This window comes from Triturus cristatus, chromosome 11 (genome assembly GCF_964204655.1).
Source record: "Triturus cristatus chromosome 11, aTriCri1.1, whole genome shotgun sequence".
Lineage (NCBI taxonomy): Eukaryota > Metazoa > Chordata > Amphibia > Caudata > Salamandridae > Triturus > Triturus cristatus.
Window position 1 is genome coordinate 225,681,536 of NC_140594.1, and position 15,286 is coordinate 225,696,821.

The 15,286-nt window shown below is 44.8% G+C and overlaps 1 protein-coding gene across 2 annotated transcripts in view; it reads left to right on the forward strand.

Moving 5' to 3' along the window:
• Window positions 1–15,286, forward strand: part of ANKRD13A (ankyrin repeat domain 13A) — a 350,794-nt gene that overhangs the window by 98,384 nt on the left and 237,124 nt on the right. The gene's annotated exons all lie outside the window — the stretch shown is intronic.

Consider the following 15,286-nt stretch of genomic DNA (forward strand, 5'->3'; position numbering starts at 1 on the left):
TTCGGGTCGGTCCTAGGGTAACTTGGGCTTAACAAATTTCTGAGGGAAACACCTCGTCTATATGTAATAGTCGGTCTGTCAGTAATATGGTCCTTCAAGGTTTTGTCAGCCTGGAGCAAGTGCCAATGTCTATTGAGACTCCGTCTCAGGACATCAGACCAACCATTAAAACCAGTTATCATGCGTATCTTATCTGGTTTCTGTGTAGAAACAGTGTATTCCTTCAGTGTATCTTGCCTGCTAATCATCTGTATTCTCCGGTCTGCTCATGCCAAAGTAGCACTATCATAGCCCCTCTTCTTGAAACGTGCCAATGTTCCATTTTTGAAATCTTCAAATTCTGGTTCAAAACTACAGTTGCGTCTTAGCCTGACAAGTTCACCATACGGTATTGACTTGATCTGGTGTGCGGGGTGGGCGCTGGACGCATGGAGTAACGCGTTACACAATGTTTTTTTGCGAAAAAGTCTGCTATACATTTTGCTGTCTCTTATGTACAGCTCAATATCAAGAAAGGAAATCTTATCACAGCTATGTTCAAAAGTGAACCTAATGTTGTACTCATTGCTATTAAGATATTGGTAAAATCCTGTAAGTTTTTCAGGGGTGCCTGTCCAAAACATCAGACAGTCGTCGATGTATCTGCCCCAGTATAAGATGGAATCATTCCAATGTGATACCCTTGGGCCCCAGATCATCACCTCCTCGAACCAGCCCATAAACAGATTTGTGTACATTGTTGTTATGCGTAGCAATGATTATAACAATGAGATCCAAACACAACTCGATGATCATCAATGTTATGAGCATCTCCCCGGCAATCCAATCTGGACTCTGACAGATCGTCTTAATAGACACCTTAAATAATGGCATGGACAAGGGATCCTAGACGATGACGAATTGACATATTTGAGAGTAGACCGGCCTAGATACCCCTGCATCTATACCCTCCCGAAGGTGCATAAGGATCTCCCCTTTCCACCTGGGAGACCTATAATATCAGGGAATGAAGGGCCAACGGAACGATTCTCAGAATACATAGATACATTTCTAAAACCGATGGTCAAAAATCTGCTGTTTTATATCCGTGACACCAAACATGTCCTGAGCATCATGTCTGACCTAAATTGGGAGGAGAACATGATGTTAGTCACCCTTGATGTGACTGCTCTATACACTAGTATTAGGAGAGATGCCGGCCTTTTTGCCATAAAGAAAATACTTAACACAAGATGAGCCAGCGCATGGCATCATATTGAGATGCTCATGGAAATGATAGAGCTGGTACTAGACAATAATGTATTTCTTTTTAATGATCAGTGGTATAGACAGAAACAGGGAGTTGCCATGGGCTCTAGATTTTCACCCTCGTACGCAAATCTGTTTATGGGCTGGTTCGAGTAGGTGATGATCTGGGGCCCAAGGGGATCACATTGGAATGATTCCATCTTATACTGGGGCAGATACATCGACGACTGTCTGATGATCTGGACAGGCACCCCTGAAAAACTTACAGGATTTTACCAATATCTTAATAGCAATGAGTACAACATTAGGTTCACTTTTGAACTTAGCTGTGATAAGATTTCCTTGCTTGATGTTGAGCTGTACATAAGAGACAGCAAAATGCATAGCAGACTTTTTCGCAAAAAAACATTGTGTAACACGTTACTCCATGCGTCCAGCGCCCACCCCGCACACCAGATCAAGTCAATACCGTATGGTGAACTTGTCAGGCTAAGACGCAACTGTAGTTTTGAACCAGAATTTGAAGATTTAAAAAAAGGGACATTGGCATGTTTCAAGAAGAGGGGCTATGATAGTGCTACTCAGTGGCGTTGCTAGAGCTTGTGGCGCCCGGGGCTATCCCTCAGATTGCCGACCCTGGGGTGGGGAGAAAGGACGGCGAACACTTTAAAGAGGTCCGAGAGACACGTAGTATTGCCGCTAATAGTTACCTCGATCATGCAAGTTACATGCACATACATGACACGGTCCAAGGCTACACCCCGCATTATTTCTGTTGCCTAACAGGGTTCAGTGAAAAGTCCTGCAACACTGACTTGTTGTTTCACTCCCTTATTTAAACCCTGGGATTCTCCTGCCCAGAGACGAAACACTAAGACACAAGGAACTGAAGACTTCACACTATACCCTCATCAGCCTTTTGTAGACAAAACAAGAGGACACACACACCGCCTGCCAACTAGATGGGAGTCGCACCTGAAAGAAACAAAGAATATGACATGGCAAAAGGCTATGACTGCAGTACTAACTGAACCTCTGTCTCCAAACAACAAACGCCACTTACTATCCTGATAGGGATTACACCTCAAAGGAACCAGGAACAGGACATGGTAAAAGGCTATTCCAGCACGACTAGGACAGCTGTCTCCAGCTCTTTCACACTCTAGAGGTTGGCACAACACAATAGCGCCAGGAACGCCAACAATAAATATCACTCACCTGGAAGGTTACGTCAGACCTACCTTTTATACATCTTCTCTGCAGTGGAGATCCCAAAAGTGGGCTTTTCTTTGTACATTTGTGCTTCTGCAACTGTATTTGGGTGAAAAGCCTGCACTACTGCTGTCTAGTTCTTTATTTCTCTGTCAATTAAGCAAGATGGTTATGCTACAAATTGTGCTGTACATGTTTCACTTCTGGCTGCTTCTCTGGCTGTCTTTGCGATGTGTTTGAGGAAAGCCAGCTCTAGGGCATTAGGGACCCCGGGCAGAAGGGAATGTGTGGGCCCCTTCTAATTTGCATCCACGTCAAATCACAGGAAATGACATCCCAGGAAGTCCAATCAATTGACTATTGTTGAGCGGCTTTGCAAGAAGCAATTTTCTTGGTGCGGATATCAGTAAAACAATAAAAACATAAATATTAAAACTAATAAAATAAGTGTATTTATTTTAATGTTCTATACCACATGGAAATACATTATATTAGTCCTGTGGTACACGTCCTGCCTCCCAGTTGTCATGCTGGCCAACTCTGCATAGTGGTTGGTCCCAGAGTCAGTGTTGTGGCTTACTACTGGGATGGGCTGCTTCCAGGATTCCCAACTAATATATTTGTTTTGCACCCACTATTGATTATCTTGCTTGCCTACATCTGCCTCTTGGCAAGCAAAAAAAGTTAGAAATTTGGCATCCAACAGAGCTTGCAGTAGGATCCAGGACAAACATCTAAAATGAAGAACAATCCTGCCACTGTCCAGGGGAGAGGATGACTCTCTTGTGCTTCGCAGAACTGGATCATGCTGTGAGGCGCGAGAGAGCGGGACCAGTTGTGTAGCAATGCTGCCATGGGCCATCGTGCAAGCAAGGTAAATTGTTTCTTCCCACTACCCTCTGGTCATTGACTGGACAGTAAAATACAACCATAATCTGGGTGCATTGGATCCATAACCCCACTAGACCATGGTCCTTTTGCACTTCCTACACTATGGCTACGAGGTGTAGGGTAGGGGCTTCCAATCCCTTAGGCCTCGTAACCATGGTCTAATGCTGCGAGACCCAGGAGAGGAGACCTAGAATAGGGGAGCCCTCTTCCATGGGCATTGCAACAATAGTGTAGTACTGCAAGCCCAGAGGATGGGTGTTCTGCTTCTGACTACCCCACTGTGATCCAGAGAGGCGAGGCACAGGGGAGGATGGTCCCATTCCCTTGGCCTCGCAGCTATGGTCTAGTGCTGCAAGGCCCATTGGATGTGGCCTACTGCCCTGGGCATGACATCCATGGTCTGGTAATGCAAGACCCAGAAAAGGAGAGTCTCTTTCCCTAGGCCTCGCAGCCTTGGTCTCCAAACATCGCTGTGAGGGCTGAGTAGGCTGACCCATTTTCCATTATCACTTCACAGTACAATTTGTGCCTTTGGAGACACACTGCATGTGTGGAGAGAGATTGCGTGTGTGCAGAGGCACCAGAAGCTGTGTCTTGGGGAACAGGGAAACTGTGAGTCACATAGTGGATTTTGGGGGTTTCATTCTAAATCCCTCCATTTCAAGTAGGCCATATTAAAAGATAACTCAGCTGGAGATTGAGTTTATCAAGCTCGATTACTCTTCATACTATATTTAAGTTCTAATCCTTTCAATGCCTCCTGGAGTAAGCCTTGACTGCTCGCTATTGCAAATTTTGAGCGACAAGTTTAGAAAGTGAACTCTAGTACCTAAATGGAATGAAATAGTCTTAAGCTTTGAAACACACTGGTGGATATTAGTATCTAAAACGCACACAGTCCAATAAGTACCCTCTGCCGCAGGATCTGGCCTAGTGGATACACTTTAGACATGGATATTTGATATCTATTCTCAGCTTTATGATGGAAATAAGCACTGTATTCTAAAGTTGGGACGCCCATAACAAAGTGACTATTCCCTCAGAGGGACAGTCACTTTGCCTTGCCAACAGAATCACTGACACCCCAGTTGTGGTCTGGTGAACTAGTTGGAAATGTGGAACCAGAAGATAGAGATTTTATTCTCGGCCTCCCATTTGGCCAAATTGTGTGCTCTTGGTCAATCACTTTTCTAAACGTATTGCTCTACTGCTCCCTTTTTGGAAAGATTGGCAGTTTTAGGAATTCAATGTAAAAACTACTAGTCAGTGTGATTTAAAAAAGGGCTGAATATTACCTTAGACAAAAGAGGGTGCTTAGTTGCATGGTATGGTCAACTAAATGCAGTACAGTGGTTAATTTATAGCCTTTCTCCAAGCAGGAGTGTAGTGCAGTCCTGGTTTTACTAATGTAACCAACTGTTTGATCCTGGAAAAATATTTTTTTACTGTTCCTCGTCCACTGATTTGACAATATGGCAGCACTTTGAAACAGGCTTCATGTATAAAATAGATATTAAGAGCGTACACACCGGGCAGGTTCTGAGCATGGGGACAGGAGGGGAGAAGATGTAGCTTTACGTCAGACCTGCCGATTTTGGATTTGAAAAATCAGGATCAACATCCTGTGATCCCGGGCAAATCACTTAATCTCTCCCTGCCTAAAAAAAGGAATATGTCCTTGTGAAAAGTAATTGGTGCTCATGTAAAGCACTCAAATACCTTTGGTTTGAGTTTGCTCTATCTAAAAACTGAAGGGAAAAAATGGGTTTAATTTACCAATTCAAGGCTATTGGCATCAAAATAATAGAAGGTGCTCTTGACCCTGCATGGAGCATGACTCCCTCCTGTGCTGCAACGCCTTCCTTTCTGCCTCTGACAAGGATCTCTTTTAGAGCTCATCAGCGTCTGAAAGAGAGAGAGAGAGTTGCTTGTCTTTTCAAATGGTTAAAACTGCCAGGCCCCAAAATGCGGGATAATGGGCATCACTTTTTGTCTTTGAGTGGGAAGTGGAAGGGATCCCTAGTCGTAGGCCAAACCTGCCAAATGCTGACGGGACTCACAGCTACGTCTGTGGCTGCAAAACTGAAAGGCTCAGGGGAGAAGGGGCCCCTCCTCTGGGTTTTGCAACCATGGCCCAGTACTGCGAAGCACAGGGGAGGTGGGCCTCTCTTTCGCTATTCCTTGCAGCACTACACATGCCTTCAAGGCCCAGGAGAGAGGTGGACTTAGTACTTAATTTGAGCCTCTGGTTTTCGGTGCTCGACACCAGCACTTAATTGCCAACAACAGCACTTATGACATCTGCCACATTGCGGCGCTGTTTGTGTAATTTAAAAATGAATAGAAAAAACAGTTGTTTACTAATTCAATATACATTGTAAACAACTGATACCTACCTCCCAAGCCATTCCTATAGCTTTGGGGGCCTTGAACAGTCTGTTTTTTTTTTTGTTTTTTTTTTACAAACTAAGCACTGGGCGGACTTCCCTGGGCCTCACAATGCTGCACCATACGTGCGAGGCCTAAGAAGGTGGAACGCTTGCGAGGCTCCATGTTGGTGTGCTGAGCGTGAGGCACAGGGCAGCTGCACTTGCTGCCCATGCCTAGCGCCAGCCCTGCCTGAGCAGATTTGGCCCATTGTATGCTGAATCTACTTTGTGAATCCGAGCGAAGCTTTCAGTGCCGTTGTCCACAGCTGTCCACATCAGATCTGCCGTTATTCTGTGAGTCTGTGTGAGGGGAGACTGGTCTGCACTTTGTCCTGTGTGAGCCGGAAATGTACACTACTGGGTCCTGTAATGGACATAATTGGTGACCCAAGTAAGCTATAAAAGCTAATGCCCATGCTTCTACATTTTCTGTGAGTCAGGGAAATGTCACTGTGGCAACACATGGGTTTTCTCGTCTGTGTGTGAGGGATGTTTGCACTCCTGGTTCAGTGCATATTCTGTGTGGGAATGTTTGCAGTGTTCCTGCTCATCCTGTTCTAATTGTGTGTGAGGATGGTCTGCAGCATAGCTGTCACTGCTCTACCAGTTCCATGTGAACGAATAACAAATATTCAGAGAGCCTTGGTTAAGCTTGCACCTGTTCCGTGGGCATGGGAGAGGGCTCGGTCTATGCTGTGCCTGTTTTTGTGCATGTGAGGGAAGCTTGCAGCGCCATTGTTGGTAGTGCACATGCTCTTTATGTGAGGGAAGATTGATCGTCTCCTGGTTCTGCGGATACTTCAAACTTGATATACTTGACCCTGGATTGCACACAAGCGGTCTCCCACGAAAGGTATAAGGGTGGTATCCATGCTACATACCTGTTCTGTAAGTGAAGGGAACTGGATTACGGGCCCACATGTTCTGCCTGTTCTTTCAGTGATGACGTTTCCAATACTGTTGCTCATGATTCACCAGATTTGTGTGAATGAAGTCTGCACTGCCTCTTTGCTTGTGCCTTGTGGTGACTATTTCCAGGGAGGGTATTCCACACCCAGGTTTGAAGCGGGGTGCTAGTTGGGTGTACTTAGGGGAAACTTGAAGCGCAGCTCATGCTGTGACTATAATCTGTTGGAAGCTTGCAACGTGGTAACCTTGGGTTTTCATTTTATGAGTCAAGCTAGGAAGTCTTTGACAGTGGTGAATGGCTGCACTATATCGCCATTCTGTCTCTCACCACTCTTGATGCATCTCTTTAGCACGCTGTCTGCGCGGCAACGCAGGTCACGCGGATTGAATGGCTGCCACTGATGAGGAGGCGTAGAGCGCGTAGCCCCGCCCTGACATAGTCGGTGCACGTGCTTCTTTCTCGCAGCTGTTTGTTTGTGGGCTGATGACGTCTTTGTTGCTCCGGTTTAAATGTCCCGCGTCCTCGCAAGCACCAGGAGACCCAAGAGCCCAAGCCAAGACACCCCAAGCTCCGCTGCACAGCGCCGTCCACAGGAAGCGCAAGCACTACTCCGTGTCCCGACCCGGACCCCAGCCAGCGCGCACAATGAACCCGGGTGTGTGCCGCAGTCAACCTTGCAGAAGTTCGTGCGACGTCACGGGCCTCACGCTGCAGGCAGCAGTTGCAAGCAGCAGGTGGCGTGCGCGTGGCACTGGTGGCCCGCGTTGCTGCGGCCTTTATAATTTATTTGGGAACACTGACACTGCTGTAAAGACTGACAGTAGTGTCAGTGAGTGTCCCCAAATAAATTATAAAGGCGGCTGCAACGGGCCACCAGTGCCGCGCGGCCGCTGCCCCAAAAAAATGCCACCTGGGGCGCACCGCCCCCCCCCCCCCTCCCCCATAGCTACGCTCCTGGTGCTACTTTGGCCAGAGCAGACCGGAGAATACAGATGATTAGCAGACAAGATACACTGAAGGAATACACTTTCTACACAGAAACCAGTTAAGATACGCATGATAACTGGTTTTAATGACTGGTCTGATGTCCTGAGACGGAGTCTCAATAGACATTGGCACTTGCTCCAGGCTGACAAAACCTTGAAGGACCATATTACTGACAGACCGACTATTACATATAGATGAGGTGTTTCCCTCAGAAATTTGTTAAGCCCAAGTTACCCTAGGACCGACCCAAATGTCACTTGGCTAACACACCTATCAAAGGGCTTTTATGGGTGTGGACATTGTGGCACCTACAACTGGGCGATGAACAAAAAGACAGACTTTACAGGACCAGGAGATAGAATTTACAAAATAATGACGAATATCAATTGCATGACGAAGTTTGTGGTTTACATCATTGAGTGCAAATGCAGAAAAAGATATGTTGGCAGTACAATCAGAACACTACGAGAGAGAATGGGGGAACATATAAGAGCAGTAAAACAAGGTGATGTCCGATATCCTATTGCTGCACATATCACCCATTGCCAAGCACAGACGCTACATAAACGATTTGAGTTCTTTGGTATAGAACACATTCAGAGACATCCCAGGGGTGGGAAGATAGAATTGACACTTCGTAGGCGCGAAGCGCTCTGGATTCTCAGACTGCGCAGTACAGAGATAGGGTTAAATGTCGATTCAGAACTTCATTTATTTTTAGGAAGATAATTGTCCAGTACTTTTCTACCTTTATACTGCGCATGTCTGTAAACATATGTGATGTTTTATTCATTGAAATGCTTAATTGTTATTCTGTATAGATGCCTCTGTAATCATGGACAATAACTCTGATGTGCCGCACTCTACATTTGACTTGGCACTTTTTCTATAAAATTATTTTTCATGGTAATGGAAGAGAGAAGGGCGATCACATGGGTACTCGCTTAAGGAAGATTGGGTTATCACCTGATAATAGCACTTTTAAATCATGAACCTAGGCACGATCACATGACTTATTAATCGAAGTATAAGGGAGTTTATCTTGATGCCAACAGAGAAATTAACATAACGCTTCTGACGCGATATGAGCGCGCTGCATGAACTTCGCGGAGATTTACTATACACAAGTTAGAACCGTCTAAATATTATCAATGAAAGAACATATTTTGGCCGTAGAAACCAGATAGGTTACTGACCTCTTAAAAGTAGGTTTTGAGTTGTGGAATCAGGGCACGAACAATCGACAAATATATGGTACCGTATATTTCAGGATGGGCAAGACTTAGCCTACGTCGTGATTATATAAGGGAGGTTTTACACATAGTGGTGTCAATCCAAAGATGGCCGCCAAATTAGTTATTTCAGAACAGGAGACTGTCGAGAGTATTGGTCTCGGGGTCTTTACTTGAAAATCTAGTCCGTCATCTTTTCGATTACCGGAAGAATATTCCGGCTTTATTAGACAGCCACGAGACTGGCATTGCGTATTCCGCACTCGGAAACGCACACAAATGGATATCCGCAGATCGGGGATTACGATACACGTTCAATTACGGTGAAAGTCAGATCGGATTGTGACATGCCTTGTTAAGTGTAATAACGGGAACCGTACGGGTTTTAGAACTAGTTGGAACATCATGGTGGGGAAGTCATGATAGTTACGAATGAGATCCAATGCGAGAGTGTTATATTCTGCACCAGTTGTGACTAGATAAACTAGAGTGAATACGCCTCACGTTGTCATATGCTATTAGCACCAATAAGGGGTGGAATACTTGATAGCACAAAGGATTTACCATTAGATTTCCAGAATATTACTATGGCCTATATTTCAATACGGGGATAGCGCTGCATATGGGGCCCGTTTACAGACTTGATATATAGGCATCTTGTTTTGTTTTGGAGTCCTTATATTTAAAGTAGCGCTCCGTTTGGGCGTAGTTGAACATATAGATGTCTTCGAATGACTAGTCCGCTACTTCGGACTGGGTATTTAGGATGATACTTGCACAAAGATATCCTTATACATGAATGTATTTTGTCATATTGATTTAGATTGCGAAGTCAAGCCAGAACTTTGGGTTACGTATAAAATTCTCACCAGCAGACATCTAGGACAACAGAACCCCTCTGTGGGTCGGAAGTATCACCACAGATAACGTAGGTGGCCTTCCCCCCTTACTTTCATGATGGGTGCAGATGTAGAGGCAGATTATAGTATGGACCTGATATTGATACTTTCCTTTTTTCAAACTATAGGGACAGATTAACCAGGAAGAAAGGTAGATATAGACCGGACATTTGTCTCCTTTTGGAATCTATACTTCCAATAAGCACAACCACTTCTTAGCAATCACGCCCCACCAACTCGTTTTATTGTAACTCAGAGCATGCACAGTATTCAGGTGCGGACACTAGAAGCATTATGAATTATTTTACATATAGTTATTCTCACCTCACGTGTGACTCACTTCTCTCTTACCATTTGCATTTGGTCTTTATTATCTAATTTGAATATCCTTCTCTTTTGGACTTTCATTTCCTCACATGTGTACAGACCTTGTGCATGTCTGGAACTACACACATGTTGCATCACCAATCACAGGGGGATTTTCAAATGAACAACTCGGCACAATGAGACAAGTCACTAGGTGACACAACATGTTTCTCGTTTTATTTACACAGCCTTGAAAAAGTCTCGGGACGATTTCCCATGTTAGCGACAAAACACGTGTCGGCTGTTTTGAAGACCGGAGGAATATTTAAAAGAAAGGAGAACAAGAATTCATAGACTGGTGTCGAATCTGTACTCACACACTGCACCAAGACAATTGTATTATATGTCAATCGTGTGCTGGGGATTTTGTATTTACCCACCAGAACCAGTAGACAAAGGTTTGAATGTGGTGAGTTGCCTCATGGAACTTTAATCTGACCAGGACGTTCGTTTTCAAGGGCCCTTGGACACCTCCCTCAAGGGTATCTGTCAAGCAGGCAGCTTGCCACCTCAGCAACAGAAAGGAAGTTACACCATCAGAATATGCAGTATAATTTTGTTTAATAATGGATTTTCCTTCTTGCATATGTGGCAGTGGGGCCAATTGAATGTTGTTTGGAAACAAATTCCTTACAAAGCTGATTCACTGTTTGGCCAATTACTTCTATACAAGAGACTTTAAAATGTACCATTAATGATTTAGCAGCTATGGTATTTATGTACCCTTTGTACAGGGGCCAGTTCAAGGCCAGGGCAACGATCCATCCAGCATTGCCTTCTCATACTCTTTTCTGAAACAGTGGAAGGTGCTGTTTTTAATGCAAAAACAATAATGGAGTGGATGTGTTTTCCCTGCCTCGCTTGTTCATTGAGACAGGAACACAAGTATGCTGGTTCCATACAACCCCATATAGTGTGAAGGCAGATTGCCCTCTTCCAACCTTTGGTTCCTCCAGAAAGGCCATATTTCCCACATATTGTTCACCATGAGCTGTTGTAATCTTGTTAGTCAAGACTGCTGCTTGTGGAACAAATGATAATTTAAAATTTGACGATGCAAGATGTTTTTTCTTTTTTTAATAACAAATTTTATTGGCCTATTTTACATTATGAGGGGCACAAGCCCCACAACGACCTGTAAGGATGAAAGGATATTATTTGCACAAACAACCACATTTATGTTGATGAACAGTACCTGCCGAACATGCAGGTGAAACAATATAAACATTATGCAGACAGTTTTCGATCTCCACAATAAGACATATGGCACATCGAATTCAATGTATACAGCACAGCAGGGCGGCAGTGGTCCATAACGATATATCATTATGTGATAAATGTCAGCGGTCAAGGGGTGCCACTCATGGTTCCACCTCAGGTAAAGGAGGTAGGTCGATTCCACGATATGTCGCCCAAAGATGGTTTTTTTGTCGTTTACAGTACCGAAAGAAGACCAATTCTAAATTGCTGGCTGCTATTAATGACTTTCAATGTTTTTTGTTTTTTTGTATGTCATCAGAGGTTGTCATCCTCTATGATACAATGCCTGATTTCACAAATATGTTTTAGAACCTGCCATTACTGTAGTATCTCACTCATACAATAAAACCTGTGATGCTTGCTGCTGGGTTTAATTGCATTACAGAGGAGTGTATCATCATACCACAGAAACCATAACACAACCCCGTGTTTTTTTTTTTTTTTGGGGGAATAACATTTTATTAATTTTGTCAAGTACACAGATATATTCACATTTATGTCCGCAGCACCATAGAAAACTTTTATGAATAACATAGATAGGATTGCATTCACAATGTTAACACTTCTCTGAGTTCTTTCCATCTTAATGTCAGGTCTACCAGCGGGGATGTACATAGGGACCCTCTATAGCTATTCCACGCCTTCCATTTCGTTTCCCACTTTCTAGGGCACCCTCTAATGATGAACACTTCCTTTTCAGCTATCATGCATCTGTTGAGCTCCTGTACCCATACTCTTATGGATGGTGTCCCAGCAGCCCCCCAGTGGCGTGCTATCTCTCGCTTGATCTAAGTGAAGCCTAGCGTTACCATCTGCTGCTCGATCTCGGTGAGGTCTGTAGCTTCCCATATATTAAGTAGGCCTACCTGAGGCGTGAGGGTCAGCGTTTTCCCCAGCGCCGTTTGAAGCTTAGTCGTAGCCCCCTCCCATATCGGTTTGATCGCAGGGCATTCCCATATCATATGATAGAACGTGGCCTCCTGCCGACATCCCCTACTGCACAGTGAATATTCCAGGCCCCTATTCGTGCTAGGACCACCCCTGTCATATAGGACCTATGCAGAATCCGTAGTTGGATCAGTCGGTATCTGAGGGTAATCGCCGCCCGTCTAGGAGACATCAATGCCTCCCTCCAGTCCTCTTCCTCAAGGGGTCCTATGTCCTGTTGCCACTTTTCTCGAAGCCCCTCGAATGTATCAGGGAGGTTATTGCAAAGCTTTTTATATGTCAGGGAGATGGCCTTCGATTGCAGTTGGCCATCTAAGAGTCTGTCCTCCAGGGGCGACACGTCTGGAATGTTATGTAAGTTAGTAAATGCCATCCGGAGGGCATGTCGAACCTGAAGGTAGCGAAATAGCTCACCCTGCGCCATATGGTAGGTTCCCTTCAGTTCCTCAAAGCTGAGGATGGCACCTTTTTGTATCAGATCACCCACCTTTGAGATGCCAATCGGGTCCCATTTGTCAAACCCTGGCTGGAAACAAAGGGTACCGAGTCCTTGGGTTTGCCATAGTGGTGCCGCTTTTGTGAGTGTGTTTGCCCATCCCAGGTGGGAATTCGCTCGGCGCCAAATGCCGACTGTATGGGCCATTGGGCCTATAGATGTCTGTTTCCTGCCCTTGGAGTATAGCGCTCCCAGATATCCTGCACGTCCCGTTTGGTATTTATCTAATATGAACGCCGGGTCGTGGGGGGGTCGGTACATCCAATGATTTACCACTACCAACTGCGAGGCCCAATAATATAATTTCAGGTCCGGCAGGGCTATACCGCCATCGTACCACCCTTTGGTAAGCTTCCCCATCGATATCCTGGGGGCCCCTCCGTTCCATAGTAAAGTACGGACCTCGCCCTCTACCGCCGTAAAATAGGCATCTGGAACTTTGTTTGGGCAGTTTTGAAGGACGTACAGGAATCGCGGGAGAGCAAGCATTTTAAAGAGGGCAGCTCGGCCCACCAGGGAGAGCGGCAGGGACCGCCAATGCTCGACATCAGATTTCAGCCGGGCCAGCGGGGGGCCAGATTGTGGCTGTAAAACAGAGCCGGGCTCGCCGTAACATATACTCCCAAGTATCGAAACCCATATTCTGCCACCTCCAGCTTACAATCAGCCGGGAGGGGAGGGACCTTCCCGTGGAGCATATACAATATGGATTTGGTCCAATTAATGGCTTATCCGGAATACCTACCAAAGTTAGTGAATATATCTAATACCACTCTGATGGACCGATAGGGGGAGGCAAGATAGAGTAGGATATCATCTGCGTACAGTGATACTTTATCCTCTAAATCCGGTGCCCATTGCAACCCTCTTACCATGACGTCCCGCCAAATCCATGCTGCTAGTGGCTCAAGCATGAGGGAGAATATTAGCGGCGAGAGTGGGCAGCCCTGCCGGGTTCCTCTTCTTAGCTGGAAGGCCCTGGATGTATGATTATTAACCCATATTTGACCCCATATGTCTTCATAGAGTAGTTGTACCCATTTTAAAAACTTAGGACCAAATCCGAAGCGCACTAGTACCTCAAATAGATATGGCCATTCTATGGAACAACCCCGTGTTTTTAATAACTTTCTGTTTGTCTTCCCACAAGCCTACCCACAATGTCCAAGTTCATCAACACCTCTGTTGTGGTTTCCTGAGCTTCAAACTCTTTTAGACGTTTAATAATATTTTATTGAACTGAGACACGGGGTACAATCTTACCTCAGTGTTATTTTGTATTGCTGAAGACATGAATGGCATAAGTGACCAACATCAAAAGATATTCTCCCCAGCACGAGTTGGGGTGAAGCTGGATCTCAATGTGTCAAGACGATAGAACCTTGTCATCTGTGGTCTAAAGGACTAAAGCTGTTATGAAAGCAGTGTACCTGTTGCAGTGTACCTGTCGCACTGACTCCCAGTGGTAAACAGATCCTTATAGACCTTTTTATGCAGTCGCTCTTAGGATCTTGCCTTGTGAATAAAAAGGTATTGAATAACTCCAGATAATACTGGTTGACCACCCAGATAACTAGATTAGCATCCAAAGGCTTCAGGAATTTTTCCTACCTAAACCCTTCCTCCATCTTATGTGCTTCTCTCCCCACTCCCGCTCCGTGTTTCACTCTTGCTTTGTGCTTCACCCACCCTCTGTGTGCTGCTTTTACTCCTCCTCCTCCTCCCCCCGCTTGTCTGCTCCACCAACGTTACTCACCATAACACTTGTGGTCCTCTGTTTTTTTTATTTTTATTTATTTTTATTGAGCACTTTTATGGTAAAAAAAGGTTTTCATTTTATTTGCTGATCCAAGTGGTATCACCATCTTGGGTCACTAAAGAAAAAATTAAAGCAGATGGCTCATGCATCATGCCACTGTCACGCACGTGCTTTCTGATGCAAGCACGTGTAAGTGGAATGTCCCTTTTAAAAAATGTGATTTTGATGATGGTACAAAGTACCCAATGCTGTACAGCACTACCAAAAGCAATCGGCACAGCCAATATGTCCTTAAGGCGAAACCTATTGGATTACCTTATGCTTGTTTTTCACTGTAGGAGCAAAGGGTAGGGAGGGCTACACGAAAAACACCAGCTGAAAATCATTTATGCTGCCCTCCTCATATATGGTGGCTGGTCCATCGGGCCATTATATCGTAACCTTACCACTCAAAACGTATGACAGCAAGTGTTTGACTTTAGAAAAGTGCAATTATGGTGAATATTTAAAGGGTTATCTTTTGGTTAATTCACATGCAAGATTATTTCTTTGTTCCTTTGAAATGCAATTTTTGCCTAATTTATAATTGTCATAACATTTGTGACAGTCAGCGTCATAAGATACTTAAAGATAAAAACATCAAATGCCA